The following is a 26,825-nucleotide window of genomic DNA, read 5'->3' as shown; positions in this document are numbered from 1 at the left end:
AATAATATCGATAGCAGCGTCCCTAGCAACCACCTTGGTAACAATGAAAACGTTGGACGCAATTTCCTGAAGTAATCTTCGTAATAACTAGCAAACTAAAGATCATGTACATCCACTGCACACATAATCTGAAATAACAACTCATATTTCTCGCATCAAATGACATCAAAACGCATTTTAATGCCAAACTAACTTTAAAATAGGCATTTTCCACCGAGAATAAAACGAAGTTCGGCCATGTTTTCTTTTTCTGCAGGGAGAAATGATAGCTGGGGATTCTGGGTAGTGTAGTGTCTTCTGCCATCCTTTACTCCGAAAAAAGATTTGTTTCTCCGAATCGAAGGGGAAAAATACAAAAGCATTGCACACAATTTAAACCAATCAATGTTGTGTAATTAACAAGGATAATCTGGTGTTTTTTAGTCGATGAGTAGTGCAGATATCACTGTGACATCAATCGACAGTAAGGGGAATACTTACATCCGGGTGTACAATTCTCCGCTATCCAATGAGAATGGACGCTCACATTGCCTTTAAGGGCAGTCGACACAAACGAATGCCATGCTTCCATGAGCGTCCATAGAAGCACATGGACATCCCGGAAAGCTGAAAATGGACGCTAAGGCCCCCCCCCCTTGCATTGAAAATGGACGCTAAGGCCCCCCCCCTTGCGTTGAAAATGGACGCTAAGGCCCCCCCCCTTGCGTTGGAAAAAGCCGGCAGGGGACTTGACATAACGTCAACATAGGCCGACCTGGGAGTGAGGATGTGTTGGTTCACCAGCTGAGCTGTTCCACCAGCTGTTCCCCACCTGAGCTGTTCACCACCTGAGCTGTTCCAACAGCTGTTCACCACCTGAGCTGTTCCACCAGCTGTTCACCAGCTGAGCTGTTCCACCAGCTGTTCACCACCTGAGCTGTTCACCACCTGAGCTGTTCCAACAGCTGTTCACCACCTGAGCTGTTCCACCAGCTGTTCACCACCTGAGCTGTTCACCAGCTGAGCTGTTCCACCAGCTGTTCACCAGCTGAGCTGTTCCACCAGCTGTTCCCCACCTGAGCTGTTCACCACCTGAGCTGTTCCACCAGCTGTTCACCAGCTGAGCTGTTCCACCAGCTGTTCACCACCTGAGCTGTTCCAACAGCTGTTCACCACCTGAGCTGTTCCACCAGCTGTTCACCACCTGAGCTGTTCCACCAGCTGTTCACCAGCTGAGCTGTTCCACCAGCTGTTCACCAGCTGAGCTGTTCACCACCTGAGCTGTTCTACCAGCGCTCCAGTCTGTGCCACAGTGACTCCGCACAGTTACTGTTAACGAACGCACCGTAGGTGTTACGATTATTGTGTTATGTCACGTTTTCTATGTCTTGGTTTGGGTTCTATGTCGTTAGTTTCCCTGGTGTGTCTAATGTCCTGATTGTGTTCACCTGTCACTCCTTGTGTGTCTCCTGTGCTCATCAGTGTCAGCCCCGCCCCTGATTGTTCCCACCTGTGTCTAGTTACCCTGTGTTTAAATGCCCCTGTCTCCCAGTGTTCAGTGTCGGTTCGTCTTGTGATTTGGCTTGTCCTCGGTGAGTGTTCTGTTCTGTATTTGTCAGCATAGCCTTGGAATAAAGGAATTATTTGTACGTTAATCTGCATTTGGGTCCTACCTGCTTCACACACCGTAACAGTAGGTAATGTAGCTGCTGAAGCTAGACCCTCATCGCGGAGCAGCAGACAGGAGGACTCGAGCACACAGCTAATATATAAAATGTGCTCGCCCCCCCCCCCATACCCCAAACAACCTATTTTGGATTAAAAACGGCGAATGTCGCCGTAAGGTGACTAGTCTGCATCCTTGCAGCTTGGCGTGTTTTGGGGGAACTGTCAGTGAGGACCAACCCTTGTATTATCAAACCACTGTGGTCGTGTGTTTTGGGGAAGTGCCCGCCGCGCTGTCGATGTGTTCACTGATGGGGTAAGGGGACAGTTCTCGGAAAGAGGGCGAGAGCAGGAAGTCAGGAAGTGGCCCAAGAAGTTTTACTGAAACATATTTCAGTAAAACCGGACCGGTCGGAGAGAGTCCCAGAGAAACGAAGGATGGCAGGAAGGGACGGACACATCCTCCTGGGCTCCATGGTCCTGCTGGCAGGTAGGCTGCTGTCAGGGTGTCTGTACGGCTAGACTGATCTCTGTCATGCAGGGGGGGGGGGGGTCCGACAGTCCGAGCGGCTCTCGGTCCAAACACGTCTGTCTCTCCGGTGCTGTCGTCCCGTTGCCATGGGAGCAGAGCACACATCTCTCTTCACACTCGGAGAGATTGTAGAAACTGAAGTATGTTTTCCTTGTTGCGTCTCCAGGTGCTTTGGGTCAACGTGTGAACTATCCAGGTCCGGTCTGTGGCGTGAAAGGGTCCACGGTCACCCTCCCCTGCACCTTCTCAGCACTGAAGTCTGTGAAGGACGAAGATGGAGAAGTTCTGATAGAGGTCCGGAGAGTCATCTGGTGCCGGAACCATTTAACATTGTCATGGCGTAACTCCGTCTGTGTACGACAGCGACTCAGAGAGCGACTCAGAGAGGAACGACCCTCGCTACAGATACCTGGGAGACAAGCGGGGAAGCTGCTCCCTCCAGATCTCAGCTCTACAGCCGAGAGACGAGGCAACTCTTCGCTTCAGAGTGGAAGCTAACGACCGCAGAGCGGCTTTTACTGGCCAAAGAGGAGTGAGAGTCACAGTCAGTGGTAAGAGCATCGTGTTGCTATGGTAACACTTATTATTAATGAGCATCCACATCCATAATGCTGACCGGGTAACAGCAGCGACGCAGACAGCGTGAATTAACTAAATGCGTATTTTGTATATATGTATTATTTTATTGTTGGTGTCTTCCAACCAAGTGTTCCTGTTCGTGCTGATATAGTCTGACCTGTAGGCTGATGACCTGCTACGCCCCACCCTGAGGTGGCCCTGGGGCTAACACACGAATCCACCATTGACCCAGACACAACACAGAAGACAGGAATCAAATCCACTGGAGTTGTTTCAAGTCAACAAGTGAACACACGTCTTGGGCTGAGCGGCAGAACCACAGCGGTCCCCGCGGCAGACGCCTCCTAATGATAATAATACATTTCCTTCATAGCACGCTTTAAAACCAGCGTCAGGGGAAGGGGGAGGAGCTACAGGGGAAACACACGGGGAACACGTCACATGTAAACAATGACATCTAGTTAGGCCGAGTTTAGAGGACGTCCTTTTGAGTGTTCGTGCAGCAGCTACGACGTTAGCCTTCACAGACAGGGCTCACGGACTCAGACTCTTTCCTTCATGGTGGAGATATTCTGGGGCATTCTTTCCTTGCCTTGATTTGATTAAATCGTTTCACTTCAGTCCCTGTAATAATGCCGATGTAGTGATCGTGTAATTGTGATTACAAGGAAAGTCAGGAGTAATAAAGCGCCACCTGAAGTCGAGAGGCTGCAAGTCAACGGAACCTCTTTCTGTCCTCTAGACGGGGATCCCATGCAGATCCAGAACTCCAGTGAGCCGGACGGAGCCGCCTCTCTGCTCTGCTCTGCACGCTGCACTTTCCACCAGCTGGAGGTCGCCTGGTCCAGAGACGGCCACGCCCTCCCTCAGTCCGGCCCCGCCGTCAGGCTCGGCGCTCTGACTGCAAAGGATTCTGGGAACTACACCTGTGCTTTGAAGAACGACCCCCGGACAGAGTCTCTGCCGTACAGCCTGCATGTGGAGGCTGCAGACGGAGGTTTGGTTCATCAGTTTATTTGAGAAAAATAATTATGTATTCTCAAATATAATAAGATTTAAGGTCCGTGAGATTTTAACGGTTTGTTCTACCAGATAAAATACGTCAGTAAGTACCCCACTGATGACTTTTAAAAAAGGCGGTTGCTAACAAGTGTTTAAATGAGACGACGAAACGTAATCACGTCCAACATTAGCCACCTTTAGCTTAGCGGTGGTGACGTGAAGTCTTGTGACCGTGCTGTAGTTCCTTTATGGCCCAACATTAGCCGCCTTTAGCTTAGCGGAGGTGACGTGAAGTCATGTGACCGTGCTGTAGTTCCTTTATAGCCCAACATTAGCCACCTTTAGCTTAGCGGTGGTGACGTGAAGTCATGTGACCGTGCTGTAGTTCCTTTATAGCCCAACATTAGCCTCCTTTAGCTTAGCGGTGGTGACGTGAAGTCATGTGACCGTGCTGTAGTTCCTTTATAGCCCAACATTAGCCACCTTTAGCTTAGCGGTGGTGACGTGAAGTCATGTGACCGTGCTGTAGTTCCTTTATAGCCCAACATTAGCCTCCTTTAGCTTAGCGGTGGTGATGTGAAGTCATGTGACCGTGCTGTAGTTCCTTTATAGCCCAACATTAGCCTCCTTTAGCTTAGCGGTGGTGACGTGAAGTCATGTGACCGTGCTGTAGTTCCTTTATAGCCCAACATTAGCCTCCTTTAGCTTAGCGGTGGTGACGTGAAGTCATGTGACCGTGCTGTAGTTCCTTTATAGCCCGACATTAGCCTCCTTTAGCTTAGCGGTGGTGACGTGAAGTCATGTGACCGTGCTGTAGTTCCTTTATAGCCCGACATTAGCCTCCTTTAGCTTAGCGGTGGTGACGTGAAGTCATGTGACGGAGCTGTAGTTCCTTTATAGCCCAAAGTTAGCCGCCTTTAGCTTAGCGGTGGTGACGTGAAGTCATGTGACCGTGCTGTAGTTCCTTTATAGCCCAACATTAGCCTCCTTTAGCTTAGCGGTGGTGACGTGAAGTCATGTGACCGTGCTGTAGTTCCTTTATAGCCCAACATTAGCCTCCTTTAGCTTAGCGGTGGTGAAGTCATGTGACCGTGCTGTAGTTCCTTTATAGCCCAACATTAGCCTCCTTTAGCTTAGCGGTGGTGACGTGAAGTCATGTGACCGTGCTGTAGTTCCTTTATAGCCCAACATTAGCCTCCTTTAGCTTAGCGGTGGTGACGTGAAGTCATGTGACCGTGCTGTAGTTCCTTTATAGCCCAACATTAGCCTCCTTTAGCTTAGCGGTGGTGACGTGAAGTCATGTGACCGTGCTGTAGTTCCTTTATAGCCCAACATTAGCCTCCTTTAGCTTACGAGGGAGATGAGGCCTTCAGGGTCCAACACAGAAAAAAAATGTTCTGTCCGTTTGTAAAACGGGTATAAATACTACAATACCCATAATTCTCAGCTGCTAGTGATACTGAATGACATTTATTTGACTGAACTTGTACAACATGTTCAAATAAAGAATCTTAAAGGATTGATTGAAAGATGGCACAGGAGAGACAGCTCAGTGATTGTTGAAAAGCATGCTGGGAGGTGTAGTTGTTGACTCTCTGTTTCCAGGACCTCTGGACCCCCTGCTGCTGGTTCGCCTGGTGCTCTTCACTCTGCACACCGTGCTCATCCTCACAGTGGCAGCCATCCTCATCAGAAGGTCGCTGAGCACACACACACACACGCACGCGCACACACACACGCGCGCACACACGCACGCACACACACGCACACACGCACGCACGCACACACGCGCGCACACACACACGTGTGCACACACGCACGCACACACGCACGCACACACGCACGCATGCACATGCACACACACACACGCACACACATGCACGCACACATGCACACACACACACACACACACACACGCACGCACACACGCACACACATGCACGCACACATGCACGCACACACACACACGCGCGCACACAAACACACACGCACATGCACACACACGCGCACACACACACACACGCACACACACGCACATGCACACACATACGCGCACACACACGCACACACAAACACACACGCACGCACACACACGCACACACACACGCACACACACGCACACACACGCACACACACACGCACGCACACACACAAAAGCACGCACACACGCACGCACACACACACACGCACACACACACACACACGCACACACGCACACGCGCGCACACACACACACGCACGCACACACGCACGCACATGCACACAAACACACACGCACACGCGCGCACACACGCACACACAAACACACAAACACACAAGCACACACACGCACACACGCACACACACGCACACACGCACACACAAACACACAAACACACACGCACACACACGCACACACGCACACACACGCACACACGCACACACAAACACGCACGCACACACACGCACACACACACACACGCACACACACACACGCGCACGCACACACGCACGCACATGCACACAAACACACATGCACACACACACACACGCACACACGCGCACACACACACGCACACACGCGCACACACGCGCACATGCACATGCACACACACGCGCACATACACACGCACGCACACACAAACACGCACGCACACACACGCACACACACACGCACACACACGCACACACACCCACGCACACACGCACACACGCACGCACGCACACATACACACACACACGCACGCACACACAAACACACACGCACGCACACACGCACGCACACACACACGCACACACACGCACACACACACGCACACACACGCACACACACACCCACGCACACACGCACACACGCACGCACGCACACATACACACACACACGCACGCACACACAAACACACACGCACGCACACACGCACGCACACACACACACACACGCACACACACGCACACACGCACGCATGCACACGCGCACGCACATGCACACAAACACACACGCACATGCACACACACGCGCACACACACACGCACACACAAACACACACACACGCGCACACAAACACACACGCACGCGCACACACACACGCACACACGCACACACAAACACGCACGCACACACACGCACACACACACACACACACACGCGCGCACACACACACGCACACACACACACGCACACGCACACACGCACGCACACACAACACACACACACGCACGCACGCACAACACACACGCACACACACACGCACGCACACACACACACACGCACGCACACACCACTGTCTTGCATCCCCATCACTCCATTCGGTGTCATCGTTACAAGCTGTTGATAATCTGTCTTCACAGGATGTGGGCTTGGAAGAAGCTGGAGGCTCCTGAGCCGGTGAGGTCATCTTCTTTTATTCATGTAATATGTAACGTCTCCACGGAGTCTCTGTGAGCGCTGCCATCATCACTTCCTGTTGGTAGTTAGCTCCTGAAGACCAGAGGGAGGAGTACTCACAAGTACTCACATCTTCAGTAAGAGTACTCACATCTTCAGTTAGAGTAGAAGTACTCAGATCTTGTTCTTGAGTAAAAGTAGAAGTACTCAGATCTTGTACTTGAGTACAAGTAGAAGTACTCAGATCTTGTACTTGAGTACAAGTAGAAGTACTCAGATCTTGTACTTGAGTAAAAGTAGAAGTACTCAGATCTTGACTGAACTGAATTAAGAGTACATACTTTCATAGGGGGAAAGTATAAATATAGAAATATAGAATATAAAAAATCAAGAAGATACTATAAGTGATCTCTACAATAAAACAGTTTAGTGCAGGATGTACACAGATATTAATAGGAGGAGGTGCAAAACAGAAAAACGGATTAACCTTTATTTAAACATTAAATATTAAATATTAAGCCTGACAAAGTAATTAACGTCTAATATATTGCTTTCCTGCAATGTTAACTATGTTGAAGCACTTATTTTAACTGATATTATACACATTAATTATACTCTTATGTAGATAGAATAAGAAATGTGCAGAATATGACAGTTTAATGGTGGAGGTACACACATATTGATAGATGTCTTGTAATGCACTGTTGAGGAACCTGTGACCCAAGTTTTTCATTCATTGCATAACTACACCGTAGTTGTGTATGATATGTCAATAAACCTTTGAAAATCTTGAAAGGGATGTGAAAATAGCCATAATATACAGTCTTTAATGAACTATTAGTAGAGAATAACGAGTAATGAATATACTTTATTACTCGTTTCCATTCATGTCAATTGCAGATACATGTGTAGTCTTCTCAAGCACCAACTATCAAACATCTCTCCTGATTGTTGGCACTTCACAATCACCTTACCTGCATTTCACTCAGGTGTAACTAAAGTCTGATTTAAGGGTTGTTTATATTTCACATCATTAATCAGAATCTGCAAAGTAACTCAAATAAATGCAGTGGAGTAAACATACCAGGTTAACCTCTGAATTGTCGTGGAGTAGAATTACAGAGTAGCAATGAGCGGTCATGTGGGTATATATTAATGCTGCGCATTATGGACACAAGCGATTTTCACCCATTTATTAATTATGTTTTACATGTGATAACACCAATGTGTTTAATAATGGCAACTTCTAATTGTGGGAAAAACGAAAACGTTCAGTTGAGACGTCCCATAGAACATTTTGCGAAACACAATAGCCAGCATGTGTAGTTCTGGGGGGCGTTCGATTCCAGTTTTGGATAGTCTGGCGTGGTTTCGTTCCATTTCACACAGCTGTTTGACGCTCTGCGTAACCTTACGGGGACTGTAGTCCTAACCGATAGCTGGGGATTCTGGGTAGTGTAGTGTCTTCGGCCATCCTAAACTCAGAAATGTTGACAATCGCAATGATGCTCGAAATGTCCCTTACAGGCCTACGTCTGTTTCCGGTTATTTTTATTTTGAAATTCAGTTCCTGACGGACGCCAAAAAAGCCCGAGATTATGGAATTAAACCAATAAATAAAAGCAAGGATAATTGTGTGTTATTGGTGAGTAAATAACAGAGTGTTATTTTGAAAAGAATAACAAATTAGAAGGAAAAAATATTTAAAAATATACAGATTTCAGTATCCTGAGGCTCTGAGCCCCATTTATTTTCCTCACAGCAACAAAAGTCCGAAATTATACGATTTAAAATAAAAGCAATAACTGTGGCTTGATATTGAGTAAGAACATGTTTTTATGAACCACACAGCTTCCGGTCTTCCTCGACCCGACCGGAGAAAAAGACGTGCTGCAGGCAGGAGAAATATATTACTTTTAAAATCGTGCTGTGCAACACGATAGAAAGGGGCAAATCGTGTTGGTGAATACGAATCAATAGATTAAAATACGTGTTGTGAACAGGAAATGCCGTGAGACTGGGTTGGGATACATCCTCATGAGAGAGGCAAGTTGCAGAGAAACGGGAACGTGGCCGTGCTGAAAACGATGTCATCAGTTCCTCTTTTGCACTTCTTTGAACACACGTAATGAAATAAATGAACCACTTCCCCTAAAACACTAACACTGTCCGCGCGCTGACGGACAGAGCCCGTTCCACTTCTCCCTCGTTCAGCCTGCATCAGGCTACACTGAGTCTCCAGTCTGCAGCGCCATCTGCTGGTTCCTGAAACACACAGCAGCTCCACCAGACTGACCACAATGTGAACAAGGTGTCCGATCTACAGCTGCGAATGTATCGAGTCCATTTCTAAATCAATGTAATAAACATCAGTCAGTCCACGGATCCATAATGAAAGATACATGCAGAGTGTCTCTCTAGTCTGAAGAGCTGCTTCCTCCCTCTGTTTACATCAAAGTGAATATCTGTGGACTTCTGAAAGCACCTCGTTGCACTCGGAGGAACCGGGATGCACTTCTCTGATGTGTTGAACATGAATGAAGAAAAGGGTCGATGATGAAAACAGTTGTTAGAGGCAGCATTAATCTGCTTGTGTTCGACAGTAAAGGACTGGAGGGAGGATCCAGCACACCCAAGGCCGGATTAACCATATGGGAAACCTGGGCAAGTGCCCAGGGGCCCTTGAGCAAAGAGGGCCCTCAGTGACAAGATTTAAAAAAAAAAAAAAAAAAATGTATTAATTATTATTATTTTTTTTTTTTTCGGGCACAACCTCACTCATCATAGATTGTTTTAAATGGCACTCACTCTTCGCTATAAATAACACAGCTTTTCTATAGGGTCAAATTAATATATTTTCTAAACCGTCTCTGTACTGTAGGTCTCACTATGTATGCGCTCAAATGTATTACTACGCGGCGGCGGTGTATAGCCGACTCACAGCCCCACCCTCACTCATGTCACATTTTGTCACGTGAGCAGAAATCATGGATGGTGCTGGTAGCCAAACGCCCAGCGGGGGGGCTGCGAAGAGAAAGACAAAGAAGAGAGAGTGGCGGCTGCAATAAAACATTTGCCAACAATAAATTGCTTTTTCAAAAAAGCAAAAAGTGACGAAATAGGCCAGCAACAACCACAAGGAACAGTGGCGGCGGTCACGGAGGATGTTGTTGAGCTAGCGAGCAATGTTAGCCTTGAACCTAGCATGCTAACGCAGCAGCGGGTAGAAGAGGAGGAAGACGAGGAAGACGAGCCTGACGAGGACGTCACAGAGCAGGGTGACGGTTCGAGTTCATCGGACCCGGCTTTTAGGTGCGATTTGACAGATTGACTGAACATTCTAAATATTGGTCATGTTGGTGGGATTGGGTAGGCGTGGTGTTACTTATTGGTACGTGGGTTGGGGGGGGGCCCATGAGCGCTCAGTGCCCAGGGGCCCCAGGAGTGGAGTGCACCAGCTGGGCGTAAACTGGGCGTAACTCTACGTCCGTCGTAGAACCGAAGGTTAAGACCAAACTAAAGTCATGACTAGTGCACCACTTAGACTCAAGCCCTGTATGCGTTGCGCCCAGGGTGTAACTTTTACGCCAAGTATGGAGCAGGCGTAAATCGGAAAGAGAGACTAGTATCCATAGTAACGTAAAACAGGCGAGAAGGATAATAACGATGGCAGAGCGTCTTGTTTACATGTTTAACAATGCAAGGGAATTAAGAAGAGAGAGAGTCGTCCGTGATCGAACAAACCCACTGGACATCTATTCAGTGAACTGAGAGAGAGGTTTCGTTTCGGCAGACAAGCCATTTTGATTTAGAAGGAGGAGGAGATCTCCTCTCAACTCCAGCACGGATCAGACCGAAACGCTGCGCTCTCCCCAACCTTGCAGGTGCTGATTGCGCTCAGATTCTACGCGAACGGGGCCTTTCAAAATACTGTGGGAGACATGATTAATGTTCATCGCACAACTGCATGTCGGGCGATAAGACAAGTTCCATTGGCCCTCCAGCACCGACTTCTTTCTCCGTCAGTTCCCGCTGGAGCTCTGACAAATCCCTCTTTCTCTTTCGGGGTGCGGCCATTTGGGATTCCCCTCGAGTCATCGCTGACGCTGTGGGTGTGGGACTTCCCTCTTCTCTGCGGTCCTCTGAGTTTGTAAAATGGCGTTGCTTGGCAACAATTACTGTTTTGCGTGTATTCACGTGGACGCCATCTTAAGACCAGGCGCAGCTGCGCCCGAGACTAGTTTGGTGCACTCGGTGTAAATTCGAATCACTACGTCGGACGTAGCTCAGCCCGACGTTAGAGTTAAGCCCTACTTTTTTACGCCCATCTGGTGCGCTCCACTCCTAGTGGGCTGCTGGTGGATTTCACCTGAACGGCTGCCTAACGTCTGCTTCCTGTTTCAGCCTGCGGACTTCCTGCAGGAGCTGTGAGCTTCTGGTGAAGCACGGCGGGCATGATGGCGCATCACTCCCTCCGCCCCTCTTCTCACCCTGATGCCCCTCTTCTCACCCTGATGCCCCCGTCGCTCTGGAACAGGGTCGATCTGGATCCCTGATGCCCCGTCGCTCTGGAACAGGGTCGATCTGGATCCCTGATGCCCCGTCGCTCTGGAACAGGGTCGATCTGGATCCCTGATGCCCCGTCGCTCTGGAACAGGGTCGATCTGGATCCCTGATGCCCCGTCGCTCTGGAACAGGGTCGATCTGGATCCCTGTTGCCCCGTCACCCGTCACCTTTAGTGGTTTCAGCGGCTTAGTGGGGTTCTTTGCTTGATGCAGGCCGATCGTTTGACGCTTCTGAAACCGATCCTTTCCACGACCACAGGATGTGTCTTCAGACCCGGTGGAGAAATGAGAAGCTGCTCACCACATCAGCTAGGGTTAAATAACTGAGACACATCACTGCAGTGAGTATCCAATGGGAGGCTCTCTGATTGGTCACATCCAGGTGGAGATCCAGTGTGTATCCAGGCTGTGTGAGAGCCGTCTCTATGCTTCACTGTGAACTCTGCTTTTCAGCTTCAGTTCTTAGCTTCAGTTCTTTCCCATGTTTGATGAGTCTTAGGTTTTAATATGAAGAGCTGAGAGGAGGGGTGTCAAACTCAAGGCCCGGGGGCCAAATCCAGCCCGCGACTTCATTTCATGTGGCCCGCAAGAGCTTGCAAAGAATATAATATTATACGGTTACATGCTACTTTACGGTATATCTATATATGTTCATTTTAATTAATTTCTTATTTTATAGTTATTTCTTATTTGTATCCTTAATTGTATTCTGTGTGAATCTGTGCTGTCCTGTTTTTCAATCTCACCCTGTTGCTGTTAAACTACCGGATGTCCCCACAGGGATTCATAAAGGTCCAGCTTATCTTATTTTACAGAAGCATCTTGCCCATAAACTATATGTCCCACAATGCATCTCATTTTGTGACATAAATAATAATATATCATATTTGTATAGCGCCTTTCAGGAAACCCAAGGTCGCTTTACAAGTCGGGTAGGGGGGGGGGAGTAGCGGGAAAATAAACCTATTAAACTAACGATACAGTGGGGAAAGCCTTGACATGCGCACTGAAGAGACTTGCCCTCGACTTCTGCTTTCAGACGTAGTTAATTATGAAGGTATAACCCTATCTGTTCTGACACCATAGGGTATTGGCACCCCCTAGTGGCACAAGTCGGTACTGTAGCTTTAAGGCACCAAATAGCGCGACTCTCCTTGTGTTTTAGTTTACACAGCAATGCCATGCAGAGCACATCGTAGCTCAGTTCTATGCCACAGATCATTTTGTTTTAATCCTTGGAGTAGATCTGTCTGTAAGTACAAACTTACCTGTGTGCCAAGTTATGTGTTTCAAAAATGTGGTTTAATTGATTGTGTGGTTTCAATGTTTAAGATAAGCTAAGCTAACTAGCTGCTAAGCTAACTAGCTGCTAAGCTAACGGACATAGCTCCTTCTTAGCATAGGCTGTTGATTATACTGCACTCTATTTGCATTATGTTGCACGTGTATTATTTAAATTGTGTAACTTGTGTTGTATTCTTCTGTTTATTCTTGCACTTTTACAATTTCAAGCCTCAGTAAATGGTCAACTCAACAACTGTCTTCTGCGTCTTTGTTAGCTATCTGTTAAGCTATGCAGTGCGATGCATACGCAAGGGCAGAATACTATCCAATGCAGAGGCAATAATATAATTAGGGATGTCCCGATCACCTTTTTTTGCTCCCGATCCGATTCCGATCATTTGATTTTGACAATCTGCCGATACCGATTTTTCCCGATCCGATCTTTATGCAATGCATTAAGAGAAAAAAGGTAACAGATAACGGCTGGTCATCCAACGCGATGAATTCAGCTATCTGGCTGTTATTGTTTGGCCTTTTCACTGTTCTGGGGCCGTTTCTCTTTCCTTTTGAAAGCCTCTGAAAGTGTTGGTTGTTTCAGTGCCGTTACCTGAGTGGCCGCTGTGTACCACTAGGGGGCCCCCAAGCTGAAAGTATTTTTTTTTTCATCCAAAAAACTAAAAAAGTTTAATTCATCCACAGAAAGATAAACAAAATGAGTAGAAGTGGGAGGGCTGAAGCATCGCTTATGGAAAGTAGCCCTCCCGTGCATCATCCTAATACAGCGGCATTATTGCGTCAAAAACGTATAGAAATGAAGAAAACAGGAGAACAAATTAAATAAAAGTTAGGGCAGGAAAACAATAAATGCATATATATATATATACGAAAACTAGTTATAGGGTCATTTTCTGCACATGTCAATAGCAGTTTCAACTATCTTTTTTTGGAAATTAAAATACTATATATAAATATATACATAGTACACATGTACTTGGCAAATTAATAATAATGATAATAATAATAATAATATATGCATAATTGCATATAAACATTGTGAACACTTATTTTCAAGTGTTTACATCCGAATGTTCACGCTGTGGTTTGGAACTGCTTTTGATGTTAGTATGCATTTTCTTATGGAAAATAATCAGTACTGTTTAAGCTGCACTATCTCAACACATCTCAATAGATTGAGTTGTGTGTTCATATTTACCAACACCACAGACTATTCGTAATGTTGTTCTTTTGTGTAGATTTGTTGAGTACGTGTTTCCTCATATTTCGGAGCAGTAGTTTCTAAGGGAGAAATAGACTGTTATAAAGAGTATCTTTTCTTCAAGAATGTTCTTAGTATGATACAAAATACCTTTTGTTTTTGACAGTTTATTCTGTACATAATTTATATGCTGCTTCCAATTGAGTTTTTCGTCAACAAGCAGTCCTAAAAATGTACATGCACCAACTCTCTCTATCTCTGTATTGCAGATCCGTAATGCAGTCGTTTCTGCTCTCAGACTCTGTACTGAATAACATGTCATTAGCTTTGGCCACATTAAGGGATCATTCATTAACTGCAAACCAGTTACATCGTATTTATAATTCTGCATTCACAACTTTAACAAGATCGCCAAGGTTATAATGGGAGCAGAGAATTCAAAGTTCAGGTTCAGCCTCAATATATTTGGGGAGATTTAAAATGAGCCGTCTTTATTTGCAGACAGCGAGCCCCCTCCTGTGTTCGCTGGAGCATGCTTACACATCAATGTAGGATATAAACACGACTGAACTGCACTGATAGCAAAGCTGGGGTTTGTGGGGTAATAAAGTCCACATCATCGTTGGGCTGTCAGCCAATGAGTGACATCTGAGGAAGATGAGAAATGAAATTCAAATGAAACATTGTTGAGAAAATGCTGCATCTCTTGCATGTCTTGATGTAGAGGAGCCTTATTGTTTATCTATTTAATATCATTTTTTGTAATTTTCAATTGCTTGGTTTTTGTGAAATTAGCCTGTTTTCCTATTAAAGTGTAACAGGTTGATGCGTCTCCACAGATCATCTTAAAGGCTTCAGAACCCCCCCCCCCCCCATTGTAGATACAAAACTGTAAAAACTAGGGCCCCCAAACAGCATCTTGCATAGGGCCCCCAAAAAGCTAGAAACGGCCCTGCTTATATTTGTACATTTCCTTTGTGCAATACCAAGAGTAGCCCAGCAGATGTCGCCATTCAGACTCAATGCAATCATTCAAGATGCAAGGGTGATATCATCATGTGCAGCAGCTCCAGTGGCGTTATGGTAACGAGCATCTTAGGCCCGAGCTGCTCCAACAGTGCAGCGTATTATATAACGGACATACGAGGAAACATATAGTAATATCACAAACTAAAAACAGTGCAATGAAACAGAGCGCGATAGATGTGAATAGAAGTATTGCAGCTGAAAGAACAGTCCGGTTAAAATCCAGAGCATGGACTTGTTTTCGTTTATACTTCGGAAAAAATGTTTGTTTTTTGCTTTTAAAATAAGATCGTAAAGCTTGTGTGTCTTACCCTGAATTAAAATGTTCATTGCTTTCGTCTTCTGCTCGACTATTTCAGGTAAGCGCTTTCAAGGAGTCAAACGCCATGCTGGGCCCGACACACGGTGAACACGTCCGAGCTGCAGATGGTGACGGTAAAGAAGTAGTCTGTCACCTCCCCGGTGATGGTAGCAGAGAGGGGGCCGCCAGCCTGAGGGGCCGGGCGGTGTCGGAGGGTTTGACTGCCCTCTAAGGCAGGGGTGTCAAACTCAATTTCATCGCGGGCCACGTCAGCATTATGGTTGCACTCAAAGGGCCGGTTGTAACTTTAAGACTATATAAAAAAAGACATATATAAATATTGAATATATATAAAATAATGTGTTATATTACATAGTTGCCTCTGCATTGGATTATTATCGGATAGGGTAATAACTTCATAATTAACTACGTCTGAAAGCAGAAGTCAGTGAGAATGTCACAAAATGATTTAAAAAGAAAAGCCACATTCTGGAAAAACAAAACAAAAAAAGTAACATTTTGAAAACAAAATCTGAGAAAAAAAGGCATATTTTGCCAAAAGTCAAATTCTGAGAAAGTCAAATATGAGATGCATTGTGGGACATGTAGTTTACGTGCTTCTGTAAAGTAGCATGTAAACATATTATATTCTTTGCAAGCTCTTGTGGGGCCACAGAAAATGAAGTCGCGGGCCAGATTTGGCCCCCGGGCCTTGAGTTTGACACCCCTGCTCTAAGGGAACCTGATGGTCCCAAGATCCTGGCACTAATACATGTGTGTTGTCCTGAACCCTAATCACCTGCCAGGAGAGGGTGTGGCAGTTCAGCTGCGGAAGTGTCCGTGTCAGACCTGACCTTCACCTCTAGTAAGATTACCATTGATACAAAGATGCTAAATTGGCTGTGAATGGAAAGGATGCTTCCTTCTTGGTGTTTCAGGCATATGAAACCAGGCATGTGGAACTAGATAGAACATCCTGACCTACACACACACATTCTAGATGGGAAAATAAAAGCGTAAACGGTCCAGCTAGCATGCAGAGAAGGCGCGTGTGGTTTGTGACACCTTGAGAGCGGTTACAGCGGGTATGAAGACAACGAGGCAGGATGCAGGCGGCCTGCGCGCAGATTCAAATCCACTTCCTGGGCCGGCGACTCGTAGAGACGAGCTGCCCTTATGTGTCTGTTAATAAATGAAGTCTCTGTTCATGAATTAAAGTTTAACGTTTGTATATTTGAAATTGAAATGTTTAAAGAAAAGAACTTGATTCTAAAGTCATGACATTGACGATGTGTTCGGCTTTCATGGAACATTTTCACATTCCCTCTCTTTACAATTACATATCCTTACTATTAGTTTGTATTTGTTTAATTTTTAAACCTTACATTTTTTAATGTTCAATAACTAAAAGCTGAACAGTCGTGACCTCCTGCTGACTCAAAGAGAGAAAGGGGGATGACCTGATGAAGAGAGGGAGGAGGAAGAAGACTATAAAGAAGAATGGAGAAGAGGTCTGGAGGTCTTGAGGTCTGAGGTCTTAGAGGTCTTGAGATCTGGAGGTCTTGGGGTCTTGAGGTCTTGGGGTCTTGAGGTCTTGAGGTCTGGAGGTCTTGGGGTCTTGAGGTCTTGAGGTCTTGAGGTCTTGAGGTCTGGAGGTCTTGAGATCTGGAGGTCTTGAGGTATTAGAGGTCTTGAGAGCTTGAGGTCTTGAGGTCTGAGGTCTTGAGGTCTTGAGATCTGGAGGTCTTGAGGTCTTGAGGTCTTGAGGTCTGGAGGTCTTGAGAGCTTGAGGTCTTGAGGTCTGAGGTCTTGAGGTCTTGAGAGCTTGAGGTCTTGAGGTCTTGAGGTCTTGAGGTCTTGAGAGCTTGAGGTCTTGAGGTCTGAGGTCTTGAGGTCTTGAGAGCTTGAGGTCTTGGAGGTCTTGAGGTCTGAGGTCTTGAGATCTTGAGGTCTTGAGGTCTTGGAGGTCTTGAGAGCTTGGAGGTCTTGAGAGCTTGGAGGTCTTGAGAGCTTGAGGTCTTGAGGTATTGAGATCTGGAGGTCTTGAGGTCTTGGGGTCTTGGGGTCTTGAGGTCTTGAGGTCTGAGGTCTGAGGTCTTGAGGTCTTGAGGTCTGAGGTCTTGAGATCTGGGGGTCTGGAGGTCTTGAGGTCTTGAGATCTGGATGTCTTGAGGTCTGGAGGTCTTGAGGTCTTGAAGGTCTTGAGAGCTTGAGGTCTTGAGGTCTTGGAGGTCTTGAGAGCTCGGAGGCTTCTTGGAGGAGGTTTTCGGAGGCCCAAGCCCTGGACCTGGGCTCTTGTAGACGGCTGGAGGACTTGACTTGTGAACCTGTTGCTCTTGTATTTTGACTTGGTGTCTTTATTATTTTTAAGGATTCTTTTTAATCCTCAATTGTTGTTAAAACCTTAATAAATCCGGTTTGTACACTTCGACCCAAACTCCTGGTCCCTCTCCCGTGTCTGCTTGGTCTCAGAGTGAGGTCAGAACACCCTTCCTTCCTGACATTAGTTGATCATTTGGATTTCAATTGTTTAAGGGAATAGAAACGCTGCTCAGGTTAAACTGTAGTTTCACATTGGTCACTGTGGTTGAGGTGCTTTTGATGAATGTTGAAATATGAAATCTGCTGACGTGGTCAACACACTCGGCCTATGTTGACGTTATGTCAGGGTCCCGGTCGTCACTTTCCAACGCAAGGGGGGCCTTTAGCGTCGACTTTCAACGATCAGGGCGTCCCATTGACTTGCATAGAGCTCCCTGAACGCTGGTAATAGACGACTTGAGATCGCGAGCGAAAGCTACCTGAAGATCCATTCTCACAGCGTACTCAACCTTTTTCTAACTCGATATCAAGCCACACTTAATGTTTTTACTTCTTTATTTTAATTGAATAATGCAGGACTTTAGTTGCCGTCAGTTCTGGGGAGAGTCGGGGCTCAGAATACTGAAGTCTGTATTGTTTCATCGTGTTTTCCTTCTAATCTTGTATTCTTTTCTAAACCACACATTTATTTACTCAACAACAACACACAATTATCCTTGTGTTGATTTATTTGTTTGATTAATAAACACAAGTTGGACCGAGGGTCGGAGCAGCTCCTTTGCTTTAGAGAATATTACACCCGGAGTAAGTGTTCTCTCCGCCTCGCTGACAAACCCCGTGATAGTCCTCAGGCTCTGTGATTGGATGTTTGAGTGTGCTCCGAGGGTTACGCCGAGCGTCGAACAGCACTTTGAAATGGGATGGAACCACGGCAGACTGTCCAAAACTGGATTTGAACGGGTCCACCGCGTCCCCCACCCCGTCCCCAGAACTACACATGCTGGCTATTGTGTTTCGCAACATGTTCTCTATGGCACGTCTCTGCTGGGAGTTGTAGTTTTAAAAGACGTTTTCGTATTTCCCATAATAAGAAGTTGCCAGAATTAAACTGTGTACATCCCTGGAGCAGTGGCGTAGCTGTGGGTGGGCCCGCAAGGAAGTGCCACAAACTGCAGTTCCTCTAGTGGCCAACAGGGGATGGATGCAGAAAGGAGCAATTCCCATCGACCCCCATGTTAACATGCCCAACTTTACAGCAGAAATAAACATGTTTCTAGCCCGGATCCAATCAGACTTATTCTGGATGTAGTTAGATTCCACCTTCTCGACAATGGAACAGGGAGTGCAACGTGAGTACATTAGTAAGTAAAGTAAGTTTGCCGTGAGTGACTTAGTCTTATTTCTTCTTGAGGTCTGCAGTGAAGCGTGTACACATGTGCTGCATATGTAAAGACTCTCTCACTGTGCGACTGTCGAGGGTAAACAACCTGTGGCCGCCGAGCCAGTCATGTGTAGGGATGGGTACCGGGCCTGAATTATTAAAGACCGTGGTCCCATCAGCCCCGAGCCTCACTGTAAAAACTCTAACTTAAAATTGTTGGCCTTAAAATATTTTTTTTGTAATGTGAACAAAAAATATTGAATTGAGTTGCAAACTACATTAAAGTAGTTCTCTCGACTATCTTTATTATGTTGCTTGTTTAAAGTGTGTGTCATTCAATAAATTCAGTTGGCAAAACTTAGAAATCCAAGGTTAGAGTTCAAACTAAGTTATGTGTGTATGCTTCGAGCTAAGAACGGGGTCTCCAACAGAAATCTGCAGGGGGTTTTCTACAGTATTTCGCCTTTACATGTTCGGCACTCTCTGATGTTCTCAACGGGACTGATCATCCTCAAACTCAAGGTGAGCACTTTGTTTGAATATTGTATTGAAATTATTAATATAGAAAATGTCTGATTTAAAGTGTGACATTAATTGTTTGCAAATTATTTAGTTGATTGTTAGTGAATTATCAGTTAATGTGGCACTAGATTGTGGTTTGTGATACATTAGCCGAGTTTAACATTAGCTAGCTAATGCTAGATAGCTTCTCTGAAAGAGGAAAAATGTTTTAGAAACGTTTATCATATCTGGCCCTAGACTTCTAAGGTATGCTACGACCGACAAGTGTAGCCATAAACGTGGTCAGCTGTTAGCTTAGCACATATAAGATGAATATCAGTGGCAGACAAATATAACTATGAAAAGGTGGTTTTAGAAATATTCTGGCAACCCGTCTGTCGGCCAGCATTGAGGACATGCGGGTCCATGCATGCACGTCTGTCTGGCGTGAGGGAGGAAACGCAACGATAGACTGTTTTATGGCCAGAATATATGGTAAAAGACGGACTGCATAATTAAGGGAGGATTACGTGCGTTAACGATCAACTAGAATGTAATGTGTGCGAGTGAATCAACCGGTTAAGAGCACGATGTCGACATCAGTAAAATGTTTTCACCGTAGCTCCAAGGATATTATTTTTCGCTAATTGAGTATGTTAAACAACATTTAAGATTAAACGTGTTACAGCTTCATAGATGACATGTCTGGACATTTCTGATAGGTGGTAAAAGTCATGTATCTGTCCCCGTCAGTGCAGCAGACCGACGGAGACGAGGCGAATCCCCGGTTCAGGTGGAGACTGGCGCGCTAACTAGAGCTCCAGGAGGGAAAACCTTTGCGACGCTGAGGTTCGGCTGATTTGCTAAGGTATGCTAACATATATGTTCGGCTTTTAGCTTGACAAATATACGATGGTGCATATAATTCATGTTTAACAAATAGTAAGAATATTTAATTGAATCGAAAATATAAGCCTGAATAATAAATGTGACTATGAGATAATCGTGAATGTATATCAAAAACTGTTTGTATTTAAACCAACAAAGTCTTGGCTTTCAGAATATGTAACTTTTATCGCCATACTCGGAAGATAAATACGGCGATGAAGCTTGTAAAGTTACTGAAAGGCGTCGGGCGAGCCATTTACGTGTGTTTATTAATTATTGTAAATCACCTCCGCACCCGCCTCTCCCCTGTGCATGTAAGCCTATTTTCTTAAAATAGCTGCTTCCGGTTCCATATTGTGATCTCTCTACCTTTTTGATAATCTATCCTATACAACACATCCATTTAAGTTGCTGTTAAGAATGTCACGAGGCTCAGGACCCAAATGCACAACACCAGAAACAGATCAGAATTAACAAGGTCTTTTAATTAAGGTCAAACACAAAACGCTCACTTGGAGGATCAAAAACTCTAAACCAAAAAACATCTACATGACTATCAAAAATATACTTCACACGATCAAGGGATGACTGGCAGGCTTGACGAGACAAGACGAACTGACACAAGACAAAGGGAGACGCAGACTATATACACACACTAGGTAAGGGGACACAGGTGGCAACAATTAAGGGAGGGGCTGACAATCACACTGGAGGGGAAAACACACCAGGGCAGGAATGCTCTGAAACGAGAGGGAAAGGTTACTACAAAATAAAACAGGAAATCACAAGACAAGGCAAAAGACAAAAGGACTGAACTAAATAAATTAACTTAACACAACTGTCTAGACACCACAGTACCCCCTCCTTTACGGACGGCTCCGGACGGCCCAGCGAGTTCAGGATGGCTTTTGTAAAAATCCTTTATCAGGTTCTGGTCCACGATGAAGCTAGACGGGATCCATTCCCGCTCTTCCGGTCCATAACCCTCCCAGTCCACTAAAAACTGCTGACCCCTTCCTCGTTTTCTGACCTTCAGCAGACGCTTGACAGTGTAGACCAGACCTCCATCTATGAGCCTGGGAGGAGGGGGGGGCTTGGAAGCGGGAACCATTTTGCTTTCCTTGACCGGCTTGAGTTTGCTTACGTGGAATGTTGGATGGACTCTGAGTGATCTAGGCAGGCGCAAACGTACAGACACAGGGTTAATACACTTTTCCACAGTGAATGGGCCTACAAATCTTGGTGCCAGCTTCCTAGAGACTACGTTCAGGGGCAAGTCTCTGGTGGATAGCCACACTTTCTGACCCGGTCTGTACACAGGTGAAGGACGGCGATGCCGATCAGCCGCTTTTTTCATGCGGGCCGAAGTCCTAAGGAGGACCCGACGTGCTGAAGCCCAAATGCCATGACAGCGCCTGACCAGTGCGTGTGCCGAGGGAACCATGACTTCTTTCTCTGTCTCGGAGAACATGGGAGGTTGGTAACCGTAGACGCACTGGAACGGGGTCAATCCGGTGGCAGAGGTAGGCAATGAGTTGTGGGCGTATACTACCCACGTGAGGCGTTTACTCCAAGAAGCTGGGTTTTGGGACACCAGGCCCCATTTGATTGGGGATGGTAGCCGGAAGAGAGGCTGACAGAGGCCCCGATGAGGCTGCAAAACTCCCTCCAGAAACGGGAGACAAACTGAGGACCCCGGTCTGACACGATGTCCCTGGGAAAACCGTGGAGACGACAAACATGGTGCAACAACACTTCAGCCGTTTCTTTGGCCGATGGCAGTTTAGGCAAAGCAATAAAATGTGTCATTTTAGAGAATCTATCCACCACCGTGAGGATGGTGGTGTTACCTTTGGATTCTGGCAGTCCGGTGACAAAATCCACTGAGATGTCGGACCAGGGCCGACTGGGGATAGGCAGCGGCCTGAGCAGACCCATCTGGGGCCTGGAAGAGGTCTTATTCCTGGCGCAGATGGTGCAGGCGGCCACATACTCCTTGACATCCTTCTCCATAGATGTCCACCAGAACCGTTGCTTGATGACGTACATGGTTTTTTTTACCCCAGGATGGCAGGTGAGCAGCGAGGTGTGAGCCCATTGAATGACCTTAGGACGCACAGTTTGAGGAACAAACAACCTATTTGGGGGGCAACCCCTAGGTGTCGGGCTCTCACCGTTAGCTCGTTTCACCTCTGTTTCTATTGGCCAAGTTACCGCTCCAACCACACAGTTTAGTGGAAGGATGAGCTTTGGTTCCTTTGCCGAGGGTTCAGGATCAAAAACACGAGAGAGTGCATCTGGCTTGACATTTTGTGAACCGGGTCTAAATGACAAGGAAAAGTTAAAACGAGTGAAGAACAAAGCCCATCTTGCCTGACGTGAGTTCAGTCTCTTAGCTTTTCGGATGTACTCAAGATTTTTATGATCCGTCCAGACTATGAATGGTTGCTCTGACCCCTCCAGAAAGTGTCTCCATTCCTCAAGCCCTGATTTGACTGCCAAAAGTTCTCTGTTGCCTACATCATAGTTGCGTTCAGCAGGTGTTAACTTACGTGACAGAAAAGCACATGGGTGAAGTTTGCTGTCCTTGGCTGAACGTTGTGACAACACAGCCCCATCATTGGAAGCATCCACCTCCACCACAAACTGCCGTAGTGAATCAGGAGTGATGAGAACAGGAGCAGAGGTAAACCGTCTTTTCAATTCCTGGAAAGCTTTGTCGGCCTGTAGAGTCCACAAAAACTGAACATGGGTTGAGGTGAGTGAGTGGAGAGGTGCAGCTATGGAGCTAAAATGTCTTATGAAACGTCTGTAGAAGTTAGCAAAACCGAGAAATTGTTGTACCTTCTTCCTGTTGGTGGGTGTGGGCCAATTTGCGACAGCACTGACCTTGCTTGGATCCATCTTGACCTGGTCCGGAGCAATGATGAAGCCCAGGAATGAGACAGTGGTCTTGTGAAATTCACATTTCTCCGCCTTCACGAATAGTTGGTTTTCCAGAAGGCCTTGGAGGACCTGGCGGACATGCTGAACATGGGACTCTTCATCAGGAGAGAATATCAATATATCATCCAGGTAGACAAACACAAAATGATTCAAATATTGTCTGAGCACGTCATTCACAAGAGCCTGAAATACAGCAGGAGCATTAGTTAGCCCAAATGGCATTACTAAGTATTCATAGTGGCCACTGGGGGTATTGAATCCAGTCTTCCATTCGTCCCCCTCCCTTATCCTGACCAAGTGATAGGCATTCCTCAAGTCAAGTTTAGTGAAGATCTTAGCTCCTTTTAACAGTTCAAAAGCAGTGGAAATGAGGGGGAGAGGGTACCTGTTTTTTAACCGTTATATCATTCAGGGGAGAGTAGTCTATGCAGGGTCGGAGGGATCCGTCTTTTTTACCCACGAAGAAAAATCCGGCGCCAGCAGGAGATGACGATGGACGAATGAGGCCCGCCTTCAGAGATGAGTCAATGTAATCCGTCATAGATTGTCTTTCAGGACCAGAAATTGAGTATAGACGTCCCTTGGGAATGGGGGCACCTGGTAGTTAGTCAATTGCACAGTCATAAGGTCGATGAGGAGGCAACGTAGAGGCCCGAGTCTTACTGAAAACCTCCCTCAGGTTGTGGTAACAGGAGGGAACATTGGGCAGGTCTGGTAAGTCAGAGGCATGGTCATGAGTTACTTCCTTCGTCTCCACCTCCCTACCTGAAGTAACCCTTCAACTTCTCCTGGTGAAACCAAACATGTATGATTACATTCTCTTCCCCACCCCTTCACCCTACCAGAACGCCAGTCAATGTGAGGGTTATGTCTTTTCAACCATGGGAAGCCTAAAATCATAGGGTGTTGTGCGGAGTCGAATAAATGGAATGTCATGAATTCTGTGTGGTTGTGATTTATGATAACCTGGACGGGTTCTGTGTGGTGAGTGACTTGAAACAATAATCTTCCATCAAGGGCGCTGGCATTTAAAGGTTGAGCTAAGGGCATGGTGACAATGTTCAAGCTTTTGGCAAAATTACAGTCCATAAAACTTTCGTCTGCTCCTGAATCAATGAGAACCTTCTGTGTTAAGGTGTTCTTAGCTAATTTTACTTGGATAGGAGTCAGCGTACGAGGAGAGTAGTCAGAAGTTAGTCGGCTCACCAGCGCCCTCCTCTTGCCTGGGGAGCCCCGTCTTTTAGTGAGCAAGCGGCCATCAGGTGTCCACGATGCCCGCAGTAGAAACACAGGCCCTGGCGGAGGCGCCGTTCCCGCTCCTCCAGTGAACGTCTTGCTCGGCCAAGTTGCATGGGTTCCTCTGATGTGGTGGATGGCGTTGTCAAAGGAGGCTTGATCCAGACCCCTGGAAACGAATCCTCCCCCACCCGGATGCCACGAGGAGGCCCCCTGGAGCTTGGTGAACGAACTGCAGGATGTTCTCTTTCTTTTTGTCTATCCCAGAGTCTATTATCTATTCGTATAGCCAGAGCAATCACAGAGTCTAAATCTTCTGGAAGATCTAATGGGACTAAGTGATCTTTGACAAGGCCTGAAAGTCCATTTACAAAGGCGTCCAGCAAGGCCAGATCATTCCAGCCACTGTCTGCTGCTATTGTCCTAAACTCTATGGCATAATCAGACACTCTTTGATTTCTTTGCTTGAGTTGGACTAGAGCTTTAGCCGCTTCTCTCCCTGGTGCTGTACGATCAAAAATCTTTCTAAGGGAATCAGTAAACAGTCCAAGTGATCTGCAAAGGGGAGAGTCTCTAGCCCATTCTGCTGTAGCCCATGCTGCTGCTCTACCAGTCAAGTGTGTTATCATGAAAGCTATTCTAGACTGGTCTGTTGGAAAAGCAGAAGGCTGATGTTGATAATGCAGGTCGCATTGGACTAAAAAAGGACGACAGTCACCTGAGTCACCGGAGAATTTCTCTGGAGATGCGAGACGAGAGCATGAAGAAGGAGTAGGTCCTGGGATCACAGCCTCAGGCAGGGGTGCAGCCGCGGAAACAGTTTGAGATCCAGCTTCCAGGTGGGCAAGGACACGAACAAGCTGACCTGCCAGGTGGTTTACTTGGCTGTTCACAGATGTTTGCAAGCTTTCTTGACGACCACTCAATTCTCTCACTCCCTGGTCAATTGATTTCAGCTGATTGTCATGCTGAGACAAAAGCGTGCCTTGTGAGCGCAGAGCTGCTCTGAACCTGTCTGGGTCGGCTGGGTCCATTCTTTGGTCAGTTCGTACTGTTAAGAATGTCACGAGGCTCAGGACCCAAACGCACAACACCAGAAACAGATCAGAATTAACAAGGTCTTTTAATTAAGGTCAAACACAAAACAAAAAAGTAAACAAACTTTTGGGGGTAGAAGAGGCACGTTTTTCTATTGGATTGTATATTGATGATTTTGAGGTATGTAATCCTTTGGGGACATCGAGAAAAATTCATAAGATCACCGCCGTCTACTGGGTTGTGCTCAATTTACCAGCAAAGTTCCGCTCCACTCTACCCTTGATTCAACTGGCTCTTCTTGGAAAAAGTGTGGATGTTAAACTATTTGGTTATGATTAGAGATGTCCCGATCCGATCACGTGATCGGGGAACGGAGCCGATCACGTGATCGGGGAACGGAGCCGATCACGTGATTTTCAAAAAATCGGGGATCGGGATTTTTTTTTTTTTTTTTTTATAATTTTCTTTTTTATAATTTAATGTTACAAAACAAAAATGAGCATGTTCACGTCTTAAAGTCATCCTGAGGACTTCGTTTTGGTTTAAAATTACACATCATCATGTATGTGTTGCTTTCGTTGGGCTTGTTTAGACCTGGTTGCTTATCCCTCTCAAAGCAACAGAGTGGGCGCAGTGTCTGATAGCAGCAGCAAGCTAACGAGAGGCTACGTCCAGCTGGTGACTCGGGAGTCGGGACGGAGAAAATGTCAGGAGTTTGGAAGTGTTATAAAATTGAAAGCGAAGGCAGTGTAACAGCCAGATGCAATGTTTGCAAGGCAGAGGTTCCGCGTGGTGGAAAGAACAGAGCTACGTTCAACACGACCAATCTAACACGCCACCTGAGAAACTAACAACAACACGGCGAGTACACAGCGGCCACTCGGGTAACGGCACTGAAGCAACCGACACTTTCAGAGACTTTCAAAAGGAAAGAGAAACTGCCCCAGAACAGAGAAAAGGCCAACACGATAACAGCCAGATAGCTGAATTCATCGCGTT

The 26,825-nt window shown here is 46.3% G+C and overlaps 1 pseudogene; it reads left to right on the top strand.

Annotated features, from left to right (window-relative positions):
• The first annotated feature begins 2,028 nt into the window (after positions 1–2,028).
• LOC117444822 (uncharacterized) lies at positions 2,029–15,807 on the top strand (annotated as a pseudogene).
• The last annotated feature ends 11,018 nt before the right edge of the window (positions 15,808–26,825 follow it).

Source organism: Pseudochaenichthys georgianus, unplaced genomic scaffold (genome assembly GCF_902827115.2).
Source record: "Pseudochaenichthys georgianus unplaced genomic scaffold, fPseGeo1.2 scaffold_937_arrow_ctg1, whole genome shotgun sequence".
Lineage (NCBI taxonomy): Eukaryota > Metazoa > Chordata > Actinopteri > Perciformes > Channichthyidae > Pseudochaenichthys > Pseudochaenichthys georgianus.
This window is presented reverse-complemented; position numbering and strand designations above follow the sequence as displayed.